The sequence below is a fragment of the Tamandua tetradactyla genome, chromosome 4 (genome assembly GCF_023851605.1).
Source record: "Tamandua tetradactyla isolate mTamTet1 chromosome 4, mTamTet1.pri, whole genome shotgun sequence".
Lineage (NCBI taxonomy): Eukaryota > Metazoa > Chordata > Mammalia > Pilosa > Myrmecophagidae > Tamandua > Tamandua tetradactyla.
This window is the reverse complement of record NC_135330.1, coordinates 41,962,002-41,976,759: the sequence shown is the minus strand read 5'-3', so window position 1 is coordinate 41,976,759 and position 14,758 is coordinate 41,962,002. Positions and strand designations below refer to the sequence as shown.

General features: G+C 37.0%; 1 pseudogene; it reads right to left on the bottom strand.

The window, feature by feature from the left end:
* Positions 1–1,572: 1,572 nt before the first annotated feature.
* Positions 1,573–13,419, bottom strand: LOC143680221 (large ribosomal subunit protein uL1 pseudogene; annotated as a pseudogene).
* Positions 13,420–14,758: the final 1,339 nt, after the last annotated feature.

Here is a 14,758-nt window from a genome sequence, read left to right as displayed (position 1 = left end):
AATAAAATGCCAGGTGAAGGGAAAATGAATCTATGTAAATATTCAGTTCTGAGAACTACATGAAGGTGACTGTGATTGAGAGAAGCTGAGGCGGGAGGTAGGTGAGACCAGCACATACAAAACCGCTTCTTTATTCCACGAGTATTCACAAGCCATTGTGTTTTTTTAAGTAGACAAATGATTTGTAAAATTTTTATTTGGAAAAGATCACTCTGGTTGGACTGGGAAAGAGTTGGGTAAGAGACAGAAAAGGGGTAAGTTAGAAATAACTATAGCTTGAGCCAGGGCGGCAATCATGATAGCGGTGGTGGATGCAGAGAAAATTACCCAGATGAGAACAATAAGTAAATAAGTAAAATTTACAGGACTCTCTGATATATCAAGGTTTCCAGATTTTATAACTAGATGGATGGTGGTATAATTCACTGAAAAAAGGGAGTGCTGACATTTCGGATTTGGTAAGGAGGGCAGGGAAAGAGAAGAGGGAGCTTATACCATGAGATCCACTTTGGACATGCCAAGTCAAACTTGTGTCATTGATACTACTCAGGTGAAAAGAGTAGGCCTTTGGGTATTCAAGTTTAGGGCTTAGAGGAAGGACTTGAGCTAGAGATATAAATATTTGAGCCATCTGTATGTAACTGAGCCTAGGGAGAGGGTGAAGAAAGTGAGAAAAGAAAGGCTAGGATCAAATTTGAAAGAAGTCCAAAATAGGACTGGTGTTGATGAACCTATAAACATGAGAGATGAAAAATGGTTAGAGATGTAGATGTAGGAGAAAAGTCATTATAGTACTGTGTTGAAAAGACATGGGAAAAGGCAGTTTAAAAGAATAAAAAATTAACAGCAATTTATGAAGCTGAGAATTCATGAGGCCTGGGAAAAAAGTCCAAACCAGTTAGTTATATTAACTTATTCCATAATATGTGCTTCTTGCCTCTCATTACTTTAAGCATGTATATCCATATATTTAATTGCCAAGACATTGTAGGGCTAACTAGCATGTGGAACTTTTATAAACAAGGGTATTTTTGGATCCCAGGAGGCACCAACAAGATAAGAAAGCCGTGCTTCCTGGCTATGTTTCTCAAATTAGACAATGAGTTGTTGTCAGCAGGTACTAATAATACATACAGACCATCTTAGAATCATTGAACTGTAAAATGTAATATGAGATCAAAAGCATGTGGGAACCATGGAGAAATAGGGATTTCAAAATTTCTCAGAGTTAAATACATTTGTCATCTAAAAGTTGAGTAAAAGATGTATACCACTGAGTAGATCATATAAACTAATCCTACCTGTTTGCAATATGTAAAACATATATAAATCAAAACAATTAAGGGATATTAAAAGCAAGAATCAAGAAATGACATGGTAGGCAAAAGCAAAGAAAAAGAGATTTGATTAAGATAGTATCAAACAAAGATGAATTGACGATAAAAAGCATTAAATGAAAAACAGAAGATGGCTTCATAAAAATAGCATCCAAGTAAAAATGAAAATATATTGCTGTGAATCTTCACATACTATTTTTCCTTTTGGTGGCATTAAGCTTTATTGAGCTGGGCCTTAGTAGAGACACTGGGACTTGCCCGTGGGGCTCTTGATGTTTAGAGCCTGGACACTTTGCCGATTCTTTCTGAGCAGTGACCTCAGGAAGCTGACAGCCAGATGAATGTTTGTCCACAAGCTCATTGTCTGCCATCTTCATGTGACCAACAGCCACAGCTAGACACAGGACCTTCTTCATCTGGAACTTGATTGTGGACTTCATCTCACCAACTTTAGCCACCATGTTCTCACTGTGGGCCAGCAGGGAAGGGAACTCACCAGGCTTATTCAGGCCTGGGCCCAGGATTTGTGCAATCTGCTTGATCAGGGACTCAAAGACCAAAAAGGCATCAGGTTTTTTGGCCAATTTCTTTACCAGTTTCTTCTTGTTGAGTTTCTTCCAAGCTTCGGTGCCCACATGAGGGTATCCACAACCTTGGTGTCATCACAATGTGTCTGGTCCCCCAGGACACACACAGAGAACTTGGGGCACGGGGGGAGCAGGGCTTGACTTAACCTTGATGGTGCCTGATTTGTCCTTCTGAGGGTCATAGTTCTTCAGACTGATGTGGCCACCATTTCCAAGAACATCCAGCGCTGGCACTGGTTCCCGTGCAGGACTTTCGACTCTACCTCCTAGAGGGTGTTGCAAGACGCTTTGCTGCTCACGGTCCTTAGCACCGCAGTAACCAGAAAGAGCTCACATGCTATTTTATTTCATTAAAAATTCAGAGAAAAATCATATCAAATGAAATACAAGGATTAATACACAGAAACAAATGTTAAGAAACTAACTTACGTTCTTCAGCCCATAATAAGCTAAAAGTATATATGGAAACTAACATAATGAAGTAAAAATAAGTATGCACAGAATATGACTATTTCAATTACTGATGGAGTATTTATAAGAGTTGACGAAACCCAAGAGAAATAAAACATGTCCACAACCAGACTTGTACAAGAATGTTTATAGCAGACAATAATAGCCCCAAACTGGAAATATCTAGGTGTCGCTCAGTAGGAGCATGAATGAAGACATTTGGTGAATTCATACAAAGGAATACTTGTCAGTAATAAAAACAAAAATTTACTGATACATGCAGCATTGTGCTGAAAGAAAAAAGCTATACACAAGATAGCACCATTTAATTCCATTTATAGGACAGGCAAACTAAATTATGGTGGAGAAATGTCAGAAGAGGGGATGGGTGGGAATTGACTGGGAAAGGAGACAAGGAAACTTTCTAAGTGGATGGTAACCTTCTAAGTCCTGATATGGTTCTTATTTTGGTTTGCTAAAGCTGCAGAATGCAATATTCCAGAAGTGGATTGGCTTTTACAAAGGGGATTTTTTAAAACTTTTTTTTATTGTATTAAATAACATATATACAAAGCAAAGATATAAGAAAAAGCAATAGCTTTCAAAGCACTCTTCATTTTGTCGTGGGCTACCATACGATCCTCTCATATTTTTCTTTCTAGCTGCTCCAGAATATAAGAGGCTAGAGGGCTTAAATACTTTTTTATCATCACAATCGACTTTTTTTTTCCCTTCTTTTTTTTTTGTGAATAATAACATATATACAAAAAAGCTATAAATTTCCAAGCACAACACCACAATGAGTTGTAGAACATATTTCAGACTTTGACATGGGTTATAATTTCACAATTTTAGGTTTTTACTTCTAGCTGCTCTAAAACACTGGAGACTAAAAGAGATATCAATTTAATGATTCAGCATTCATATTCATTTGTTAAGTCCTATCTTCTACGCATAATCTCACCATATACCTTTGATCTTTCCATACCTCTCACTGGGATTGTTTGGGCTATGGCAATTCTAAGTTTTTGATATTGGAAGGGTCACTAATATGGGGTAGGGAGATGGAACTATTTGATGTTCTGGAGAGGCTGGGCTAGGTTTCAGGACTTAGCCTGGACCAGGGACCCATCTGAATGCAAGTTACTCTAGTGCCTGCAACCCTTGTGAAATCTTATATATTGCCTTAGGTGTTCTTTAGGATTGGCTGGAATGGTCCTGTTTGGAGGTTCTCAGGTTATGATAGGTAGCAAGGTCTACCTGAAGCTTGCATAACAGTAACCTCCAGAGTAGCCTCTTGACTCTATTTGAACTCTCTCTGCCACTGATACTTTATTAATTACAAGTCTTTCCCCCTATTTGGTCAGGACGTAATTGTTTATACACACTACTGATTCAAAATAAAATTATAAGACTGGAAGGATGGATAATTTCTCAATAAAAAATATTTTTGAAGCAAACTGCAAATACAGGAAAACTATATTTATATTCTCATTAACATTAATTACAATAATTTTTGAAGAACTGGTCAAAGTAATAAAAAAAGAAGAAGTAACAGTCATAGAAATTGAAGAGCAGGAGAGAAAATTTAATTTATTTCAAATGAAATGATTGTCTTTCCATAAACTAAAGAGAATCAATTGATATTCAATGTAAATAAGAAAATTTAGTATACTAGGTACAAATTTATATATTCTGACACCAGTCAGAATGCAATGAAAAAAAAGATTCTATTTACAATAGCAATAATAGAAAAATACCTATGAATAAATTTCAATTTATAAGAATTACAAGATGAAAATAATAGCCTAAAGAAAGACATTCAATAGCATTAAATAAAAAGCAATGCATACATTTTAATGGAAAAAGAAGGTTCAATGCTGTTTTAGTTTACTGACACTGCTGGAATGCAATATACCAGAAATGGGTTGACTTTTTTTTTGTATGTTATATGCCCAGGGTCACATTTCCTTCTTTTTCCATATGGGTATCCCATTACTGCAGTACCATTTGTTGAACTTCTGTTTGTTTGTTTTTTCTATCTTTGTTTTACCTGTTTGTTTTTGGGAAGTGCATGGGCTTGGAATCAAACCCGGATCTCCCGCATGGCAGTCGAGAATTCTACCACTGAGCTACATTTGCACCCTCATGGGTTTAATTTAATAAAGGGGATTTATTAAGTTACAAGTGTACAGTTCTAAAGCCATGAAAATGTCCAAACTAAGGCATCCAGATAAAGAAACCTTGACTCAAGAAAGGCTAATGGTGTCTCAGACACCTCTGTCAGCTGGGAAGGCACATGGCTGGTGTCTGCTGGTCCTTTAGCTTCTGGTTTCAAACGGCTTCCTCAAAATGATCAGCCTACTACCTAGTGACTGATTGATTACACTAAACCACTTCCATCATGAAAGGGGCAGCGATTTGTTATAACTGGAATAGACACACACTCCAGATATGGGTTTGCCTTCCTGGAATGCAATGCTTCTGCCAAAACTCCCATCCATGGACTTACAGAATGCCTTATCCACTGTCATGGTTTTCTACACAGCATTGCTTCTGATCAAGGAGCCCACGTCACAGCAAATGACATTTGGGGATGGGCTCAGGTTCATGGAATTCATTGGTCTTACCATGTTCCCCATCATCTTGAAACAGCTGGAATGGTGAAATTTTTTTTTAAAGACGCAATTACTGTGCCAACTAAATGGTAATTCCTTCCAGGCCTGGGACAATGTTATCCAGGAGGCTTTGTATTCTATAAATCAGTTTTCACTTTATGGTGCTGTTTCCCCAATAGCCAGGATTCATAGGGCTTAGAAATCAAGGGTGGAAAATGAGAGTGAGACCACTCAGTATTACCCCTAATGACCCACCAGGAAAATTTTGCTCCCTTTCCCTGCAACCTTAAACTCTGCTGGTCTGTTGGTTAGTTCCAAAGGGAGGAGTGCTTCCACCAAGAGACAGATCAATGATTCCATTGAACTTAGAAGTTAAGACCATCACCTGGCACCTTTGGGCTCCTCATGTTTCTGAATCAACAAACAGAGAAGAGAATACTACTGGCTGGGGTTATTGATCCTGATGGTCAAGGGGAAATAGTACTGCAACTACAGGAAGGAGTAAAGAAGAGTGTCTGAAATACAGGAGATCCCCTAGGGTATCTTTTAATATTACCATGCTCTGTGGTTAAAATCAATGGAAAGCTATAGCAACTCAACCAGGCAGGACTACCAATGGCCCAGCAACTTCTGGAAGGAAGGTTTAGATCACCCTACCAGGCAAAGAACCATGGCCAGCTGAGGTGCTTTCTGAGGGTAAAGGAAACTTGGAATGGATAGTGAAAGAAGGTAGTGATAAATATAAACTTCAACCATATGACCAGTTGCAGAAATGGGAACTGTAATGGTTATGAATATTTCTTCCCTGTTTTGATATGAGTATGTTTATATATGTATATAAGGCAAATATCTTTTTTTTCTTTATCTTATCCTTTTATAGTATTTAAGTTATATCAAGTTTAAGAGTGAATATTACCCAAGGACTTGTACTCTATTCTGGAAAGATTTAGTACATTTTCTGTTGTATGCAGAACAGTTAGGTATTAGTAAGCAAGAAATATGTCTGTTATTGCTTTTTATTTAGAGAATAGGTGTGGTTTAGGTAATGGGTATGGCTGCTCAGTTGACAAGGCATGGACTGTGATGGTTAGATTCATCTGTCCACTTGGCTAGGTTACAGTGCCCAGTTTTCTGGTTAAGCAAGCACTGGCTTCATTGTTACTGCGAGGATAATTCATAGACTTAATCATCAGTAAGTAAATTGAATCTATAGCTGATAAATCTTCAGTCAACTGAGGAAATTGCCTTCAGCAATGAGAGGCATCTTATCCAATCAGTTGAAGGCTTTAAAAGCCGAAGTGGTGATTTCAGCAGTCAGAAGAGAAAATTTCCATCTCTACCTCAGTCATTCATTCAACTTGCTAGTATCTATCAATATTTTAATGTATATGCACTTTGGTCTTATAATTAAACTTATAGGAATTTTTCCTGCATTTCCCATAGATGAGCTAAATGTATGTGCAAGAATACTACTTGAAGCATTATTTATAGTAGCAAAAGACTGGAAACTAAATCTAATGTCTATAAATATGGGACTGGCTAAAAGCAATTATAGATCAATACAATGGAGAATTATGCAGCTATTTAAAACAAGGTGGTAGATTTATACATATTTATAAGGAAATATGATCTCACTCTGATAGAATTTGTGAAGAGAGAAAAAAGTCAGAAACTCTTAATAGAAAAGGTAAAAACATCACAAATGTCTTTGGTAAACCAAAATAAATTTAGTAGGGGATTTTCATCTAGTGTTTGTTATATACTCACTTGATTTTTACTTTTATCTAGGTATAGTTTGTATTTTTTATCAAGAGCAAGAACACTATTTCCATTGTTTTGCTCCATGCTTAGAGTCTGCATTTAAAATAATTATTGTTGGTTTTAACCACTCTTTAAGTTTAGCTGTCTTCTCATTTTAATTTCATAAACGAATAAATAAATGTCTCAGTATCTTACATTAGATGAGCTATATCATTTTTCTTAACTCACATACACTTTTATTATTTTAATTCATCACTTACTTCTATTAGAGCATCATAGGAATTTTCTTTTTTTTTTTACATGGGCAGGCACCGGAAATCGAACCCGGGTCCTCGGGCTTGGCAGGCAAGCATTCTTACCTGCTGAGCCACTGTGGCCCGCCCCATAGGAATTTTTAAAGTTGAAATAAACCTTAAAAGGCATGAGGAAACTTGGACCCAGAGAGACTAAAAGCATGACAGAAGACATAAGGCCAGTTAGCTAAACACTGAAGACATTAGATCATGAATGTAAAGTAGCTTGCTCAGGGCTTGTTTACAGAAAGAGTAAAATAGAGGTCAGCTCTGATGAATAGTAATAAAAACACCTAAGACTTACAAAGTGCTAACTGCATGCTGGGCACTGTTCTAGGTGTTTCACATGTATTTTCAAGTGTATTTTCACTATTACTATCCCCCGTTTTATAGATGAGGAAACTAAGGGACAGAGAAGTTAAATATTTTTCCAAGGCCAGACAATGAGCAATTAGCAGAACCTAAATCCAGAGCCCATGCTCTTAACTATGCAAGGTCCTACAGCTAAATAGCTTAGTTCGTATAGCTACACATATGTAAATAATTAAATCTCAGTGCTTTAATTCAATGTCTATGCAGCCTTAATCCCCTCTGAGGCCCAGTGTTCTTATCCACAGAATCAGCTTTAAAATATACATGAGAGAGAGGGCTGTTGTGAAGATTACAACAAACTATACCTGCCATAGCCCAGGTCTTGCCTCAAATAGATATTCAACAAATGCTGTGATTGTATGAAGAATAATACACATTTTTATGAAAACACTGTAATCCCAACTTATTTCTTTAAATTATTTTCAATTGCTGGAACACAATAACTATTTAATACTGGAGTTTTCCTCAGTTAACAATGATTGGTCTAGAGATGAGTAATTACTCTATGGAAACAATGAGTGAAGTATTTTCTATCAAACAGCATAAAAGAAATGTTCATTTATGACATAAATTGGTATCTTTGCTTTGTTTTCTAACTAAAGAGCTCAAAATCTTATTAAAACCATCACATAGAGCACGTTTCAATGGTTCGTTTAATCATTGTTCATTTCACCAGAGATATTGCCATCTGTATATTGCAGCCTGTAAATTCTCAGTTACTAAACCTACTCAATGCCTTCATAGACCCTGTCTCAAATTGTAAATATAGTATTTCTTCCTTTACTTGTTTTCCTTATGCCTGCCCCTCTACAATGCAAACATATAATGAAAATAAATGACTGAGTGAACATGGTTTCAAGAATTCAGAGCAATGAAAGCCATGTGCAATCTGTAATTTGCTAAACATCTTTTGAGTTCTTACTATGAACTATTTACAGTACCTCTAAAAATGTGTTTACTCATAAAACCAGACTTTCATTGTCTGATTTATTTGCTTGGTTCAAAATCAAATTTGAATTTTGATTCATACACAAGATTAGTGTCTCCTATTCAGACAAGACATCTAATAAATATTTTGAGAAAATTAGGTAATGAAAATACATACAGCTATCATAAATACATACAGTGAAAATATATAAAATAGAATATTTAGCTTAGTGTATTAGAATTATTCAAAGTTAATTTTTGGAATAAACCATAAATGGCCTAAAAATACTGAATGCACTAATTAAATATTTTTACTATTTTCATTATTGTTTCTTCAAATTATTTTTTACGGAAAAAATTTATAAGGAACTTCAAAGTTGAGGGTGGACATGCCCTTTAAAGAAATCTTCTAAAATCACATGCAGAGTTTATAAGTGAAAACAGCTGATTTACTGAATAAGGTTTTGTTTAATGTCAAATGAACCTAAATTCAAAAATGGTATTTGCAACTCTTCAAAAAGTACAGAAATGGAATCAAGTTGAACCACAAAAACGAGACCTGTTCTGGACTACTGAATGCCATATCAGCCTTATGATCATCTCTGTAGAAGATAAAATTTTTTATCCTGGCCAACAGCCCAAGGATTTATCTGAGAATAGTTCAAGGTATAAAATTAGACAAAAGTGGAAGAGTGGAAATGCAGAGACATAAAATCTCTCAATAGCACAGCATGAGAATAACCCGGTTATGTATTTCAGGAAGTGTGAATGTACTGGATTGGATTTCTTCTGATAACCTAGAGGAGCTCATATATATTATTTGTCTTCATGGCAAATTTCTGAGGTAGATGAAGAAACTGAAGAATAGCAAAAAGTAAATGACTTGCCCAAGTTTCTATCGTCAGTCTCTCAAATTCAATGTTTCTTTCATTAAACTATGTTGGCAATTATGATGGAGTCTTTATATAAAGGAGATTAAATATTTTACATCAAATCAAATTAAGCTATTGTGCCAGTTTGAAGCTGTTATGTACCCCAGAAAAGCCATGTCCTTTTTCCTGATCCAATCTTGTGGGGGCAGCCATGCTTCTTTTAATCATGATACAATATCGCAGAGTAGAAACTTTGATTGAATTGTTTTCATGTGACTCACTTAGTTGTGGGTAGGACCTTTTGACTAGGTAGAGATGTGACTCCACCCACTCAAGCTGTGTAAAGTTTACTGGAGTCTTTAAAAGAGGAAACATTTTAGAAGAAGCAACAAAGCCAACATGAGACCCTGACATTTGGGTATGCAAAAATGCTCTCAGGGAAGCTGTTTGAAACCAGATGCCAAAGACCCCAGCAGATGCCAGCCAATACCTTCTCAGCTGACAGATGTGTTCTGAACCCATAGCCTTTCTCAAGCCAGGATATCTCTCTCTGGATGCCTTAGTTTGGACATTTTTATAGCCTTAGAACTGTAATCTTGCAACTTAATAAATTCCATTTATAAAAGCAGGCCATTGCTGGTATATTGAATTCCAGGAACTTTATTTAGCACACCAATACAGCTATGCTTATAGGAAGTTAGTGATAAGAAGATGTAAGAAGGAAATATAAATCTAATGAAAAAAATTCTAACCCTGAAGAAAATTAGGCATTCTTAGTATCTGGTAGAACTCAATCTCTCATCTCATATTTTTTGGATAAAATTTCATTTCTAAATAGTTTTTTATTAAAATATTTATTTTTATTATAAAAGTAATAAGCATTCAGGTGCATGGGTGGTTCAGTGGTAGAATGCTCGCCTTTCATGCAGGAGACCCGGGTTCGATTCCCAGAATGGACCCCACCCCACCCCACCCCCCAAAATGAAATAAACATTCATTTAGAAACACAGAACTACTGGTTGGCAAAAAGAAGAAAATAAAAATGACCTTTAGTCTTACCACTAAAAGATAACTACTCCTAAAAAAATGCCTACTAGCTACCAGATACAGCTATCTCTCAGACCTCATCTCTCAACACCTCCTTGTCTTCCTTCCCATCAGGCATATTCTCCTCCTTGCTGTTCCTTGAACATTTCTAACTGCAGATTACAGTTTTACTCCACTGCAGTTATGTATGTTAAGAGGTAAAAAAGGTTAACATAGGGCGGGCCGCGGTGGCTCAGCGGGTAAGAGTGCTTGCCTGCCATGCCGGAGGACCTCGGTTCGATTCCCGGCCCAGCCCATGTAAAAAACAAACAAACAAAAACAAAATATAATAAAACAAGAAAATGTTTAAAGATGTTTCCCTTCCTTCCATCCTTCCTACCTTCTCTCTGTCTTTCCTTCCCTTCCTCCCTTAAAAAAAAAAAAAAAAAAAAAAAAAGGTTAACATAGGTGCTTTAGCTTCCTAGTCTGCTCAAAGCAATACCATGAAATGGGGTGCGCTTAAACATGGGAATTTATTAGCTTACAGTCTGAGTCTAGGAAAATGTGCAAATCAACTTAACATCAAGGCAATGCCTTCTTTCCAACCAGTTGCTAGTGATCCTTGGCTCCTCTGCCGTGGCAAGGCACACAGCAGCATCTGCTGGTCTCTCCCTTCTCTTCCGGGTTACATTGCTTTCAGTTTTTTGCTACTGTGGCTTTCTCTCTCCTCTTTCTCTTTCTCTCTCTCTCTCTCTCTGTATTCAGTTCATTTATAAAGGACTCAAGTAATAAGGGTTAAGACCTATCCTGGATGATGTAGGTAGCACCTTAACTGAAACGGTCTCATCAAAAGATCCAACTTAGAATGAGTGTACACTCACAGAGATGGACTGGATTTAAGAATATGTTTTTCTGGGGTACATACAGCTTCAAACCATCAAACCATCACAATAAGTTTTGGCATATAGTGAGAATTCAACACATGGACACTGTTAATAGTTTGTGTTTATTTTATTACTAAACTATTAATAATCTGATAAATGACCTCTTAATTTTATTTGTATTTTTTCACTTCTTAGTGAAGTCAGCTATTTCTCATATAATTACTAAGAAATTCTTCAATGAATTAGTTGATCGTGGTTTCTGCCTGTTTACTTATTATTGGTATGTTTGTATTTCTTAATGATTTGCAAGTGCTGTTTATGTAACAAATATTATAATTCTTGGTCAAGCATATTTCCTAATGTAGTTTGCCTTCTAACTTTGTTTACCGCAGGCATTTCAAAAATACAGAAGTACTCACAATTATGTTTTCATATATAACGTCTTTGGGCACAGAAGATGTATTAGGTACATGTCCTGGTTACTGTCCTAAATACATTGGAGAGACAAAGATCTTACACACATGATGAGTACTTTCAAGGGAGGGAGAGAGACAATAAGCGGTAAAGCAAACACATTAAAAAGTACAGTTAAGGAAATCAACAAGATGTAATGCAGAGAGTAACCGGAGCATACAATATCTGAGCTGAGTCCTGAGAATGAGAAATGTCCAGCCACACGGAGGAAAAACACTGGGTAGAGATAACAGCAGATGTAAAGTTCTTTGGTCAGGGAAGAGTTAGATGTAATCAAGACAATCAAAGCCCAGAGTGACTAGGTCATGCTGAGGGAGGGGGAGAGTGGTGTGAGAAAAAGTCAGATAGATAGGGAGGACGTTGAAGACCACGATAAGGAGCTTGGATTTCATCTCAGGAAGAGTGGGAAACTGTCAGACTGGAATATAATGGCTAATGTCAACTTTTAAGAGTAATATACTTAAAAACCAGGGAGCTTAAAATTGACATATGTTCAGCCCAACTGCTGATGTGCAGCTGTTGAGGATATTTAAGAAGAGCTCCTTTGGGCATGTGTGCTCCAGGGGAAACCCAACAAGATCTGAGCTTGAGGATGTCATCAGGGACTCAGATTCTCTTTAGCATTCCCTTCTTAGATACCGGACTTGCTCCTCAGATAGGAGACAGACTGAGGAACTTTCACAATGGACTTTAAAAAAAGCTTTTAAAATGTTGATGCCTTTGATTCAGAAATTCCAGTTTTAGGAAATGGCTACAAGGTGAAAAGAAGGTGTATTTTCAAAATTGATTTCATGGAAAATGCCACGTATTTATTCAATAAATATTGAGCACTGGTGTTTGCTGGTTGATGTTCTAGGCACATGAGATACAGACAACAAAGCAGACAAAATCCAACTCTTAATGGAATTTACATATTTGGTGGGAAAGACAGGTAAACAGAATATTGAAGCAAAATACGTAGCACATTAGATGCTGATAAATGTTAATAAATGGTAAATCTAGGTGGATTGTGAGCCTGTTAACCCATATAAAAGATAAGGACGTAAACATCTAAGACAAGGAAATGATTTAAGAAAGGAGCACTAAGGAATTACGTGAATGCTGTCCCTAGGTATGAGGAAAGTGCAGAAGGAATAACTTTTTTTCAGATGTTTGCAAGAGAAGCATTGTCCTTAGGGTAGAGTGAGGTTTTAGTTAAGAAAGGAAGTAGAACTTTCCATGACGACCCTAAATAAACATCTGATACTAATCAATCTGCAGTATTCGACCTTGAAGTCTGTCCTCAAAAGTGAGAATAGTGGTAAAAAATATGCATTGCTTTTAGCAAAATAGTTTTGTGGCTTATGAGGTGGAGGTTGTTTCTCATATCACTAAAAATGAAGTGAAACATCTGGGAGAGGTACAGTTAGCATGTAAAAAAAAAAAGCTGAAATTCACAAGCCCTTATATATGGGCTAAGATTCATTTTTAAAGGTTATAAAAATTTTAAGTAACTCTTTTACTTCTTTTGAGCTCAGTATGAGGTATCATGAGATCTTCTGCCTGTTGTATTATTCCTACTAAGTGAAGTGTGTTTTCAAAGGGCGTAATTGAGAATTTGGTGAAAATTGTCCCTTTCTCTGACACAAAAGACAAATTTCTAAAGTGTTGAATCTTGGTTATGAAAACCTGGATTCTTTCCCTGCTGGCTGACACTGCTGCAGTGTATCCACCTAAAGGGACTTGAAAATGTGTTACCTGTTTATTCTATAGAATATCTAATCCATCACTCTCCTCTCTCACATCCAACTACTTACCCTCTTGCTCACTCTGATGCATCTAAACTAGCTTCATTTTCTCCTGGAGCATGCTGGACATGCTTTTACACTTTACACAAGGTGTTTGGATTGCTGATACCCTTTTAGAGTATCTTCCAGGACAGAGACATATGTCAAAGTCCCACATCTCATTCAAGTATTTATTCAGGGACATCTGCTCACGGAGGTGTTGGGGAAATCATACATACCTGTTAAGCAGCCATCATCCTGACCTCAGCCATCCCACCTCCTTTCGGGGGAAGTCACAACATGCTAAATGGCCATCCTTGGACCTTCCCCTCTACTCCACCTCCTTTTCTATTATATGCCATTCCACAGCCTGGGAGAGATGGTAAGTCTAATGAAAAGGCTGGGGTATACTTTAAACCTAGAACACAGGAACAAGCAGCCCTAGATGCCTTTCAGAACAGGGAATTGTGAGTGGCAGCTCCACCCACCCCTAAGTGGATTAAACCTCACACAAACAATATCGATTGATCTCTCTTCTCTGACATGAAGCAGAGTTTGTTGCGCTGCCATCAATTGACCCCGACCCAGAGCTCTTTTCAGCCACCCAGGGGTATTGGCAGTGACGGGACTTCTTCCTCTGGGCATTTGGACTCTGTGCTATGTAAATTATCAAGAGATTATTTGCCCTTTCTGGACTCTATTCTGTGCAAGAACTAAAGGGATATTTGTTGAAAGTTTCTGTTGAGCCCTTGAACCTGTGTTCCCACAAGGCAAAGTTTTAGCAACTCACTCTACAGGATGCTCACTCTAACTCACCTAACATGTTATGTCTTGCATATTTCATTATTTGTCTTTTCCAACAAACATATAAATTGCAGAAAAGTAGATGTTTCGTCTGCTTTGTTAACTATTGAATTCTAAGGAACTAAAATATTGACTCATAATTGCTAGCTCTCAATATATGTTTATTGAATTAATGGATGAATGTATCATTCAGGAAATCAACCTCCCTATGAAACATATGCTTCAAACGATTGCAGGTTTGTTTCTGAAACTATTCCTCCATTTCATCATGGTCTTTTTATGAGACTCTTTTGTGCACTGAAGGTCGGAATTTTCCCAAGGTTTTATGCAGAGGATAGGATGCTATTACACAGAGTACCCATTCACTTTGGGATAGATCACAGTGCGGCTCAGAGTGGGAATACCTGATCAGAAATTTAATGAACATGTTAAGGATGAAAATGGTGAAGGCTTTCAGAAGCAATACATCCTCAAGAGGGAGAACTCTAGCTTTGACAAAGATGATAACCAGATGAGCATATGATTGAAAGATGACAGAAGAAGCAAATCTATAAAAGAAAGAGAAGGGCCCCAGGGGCGTAGAGGTA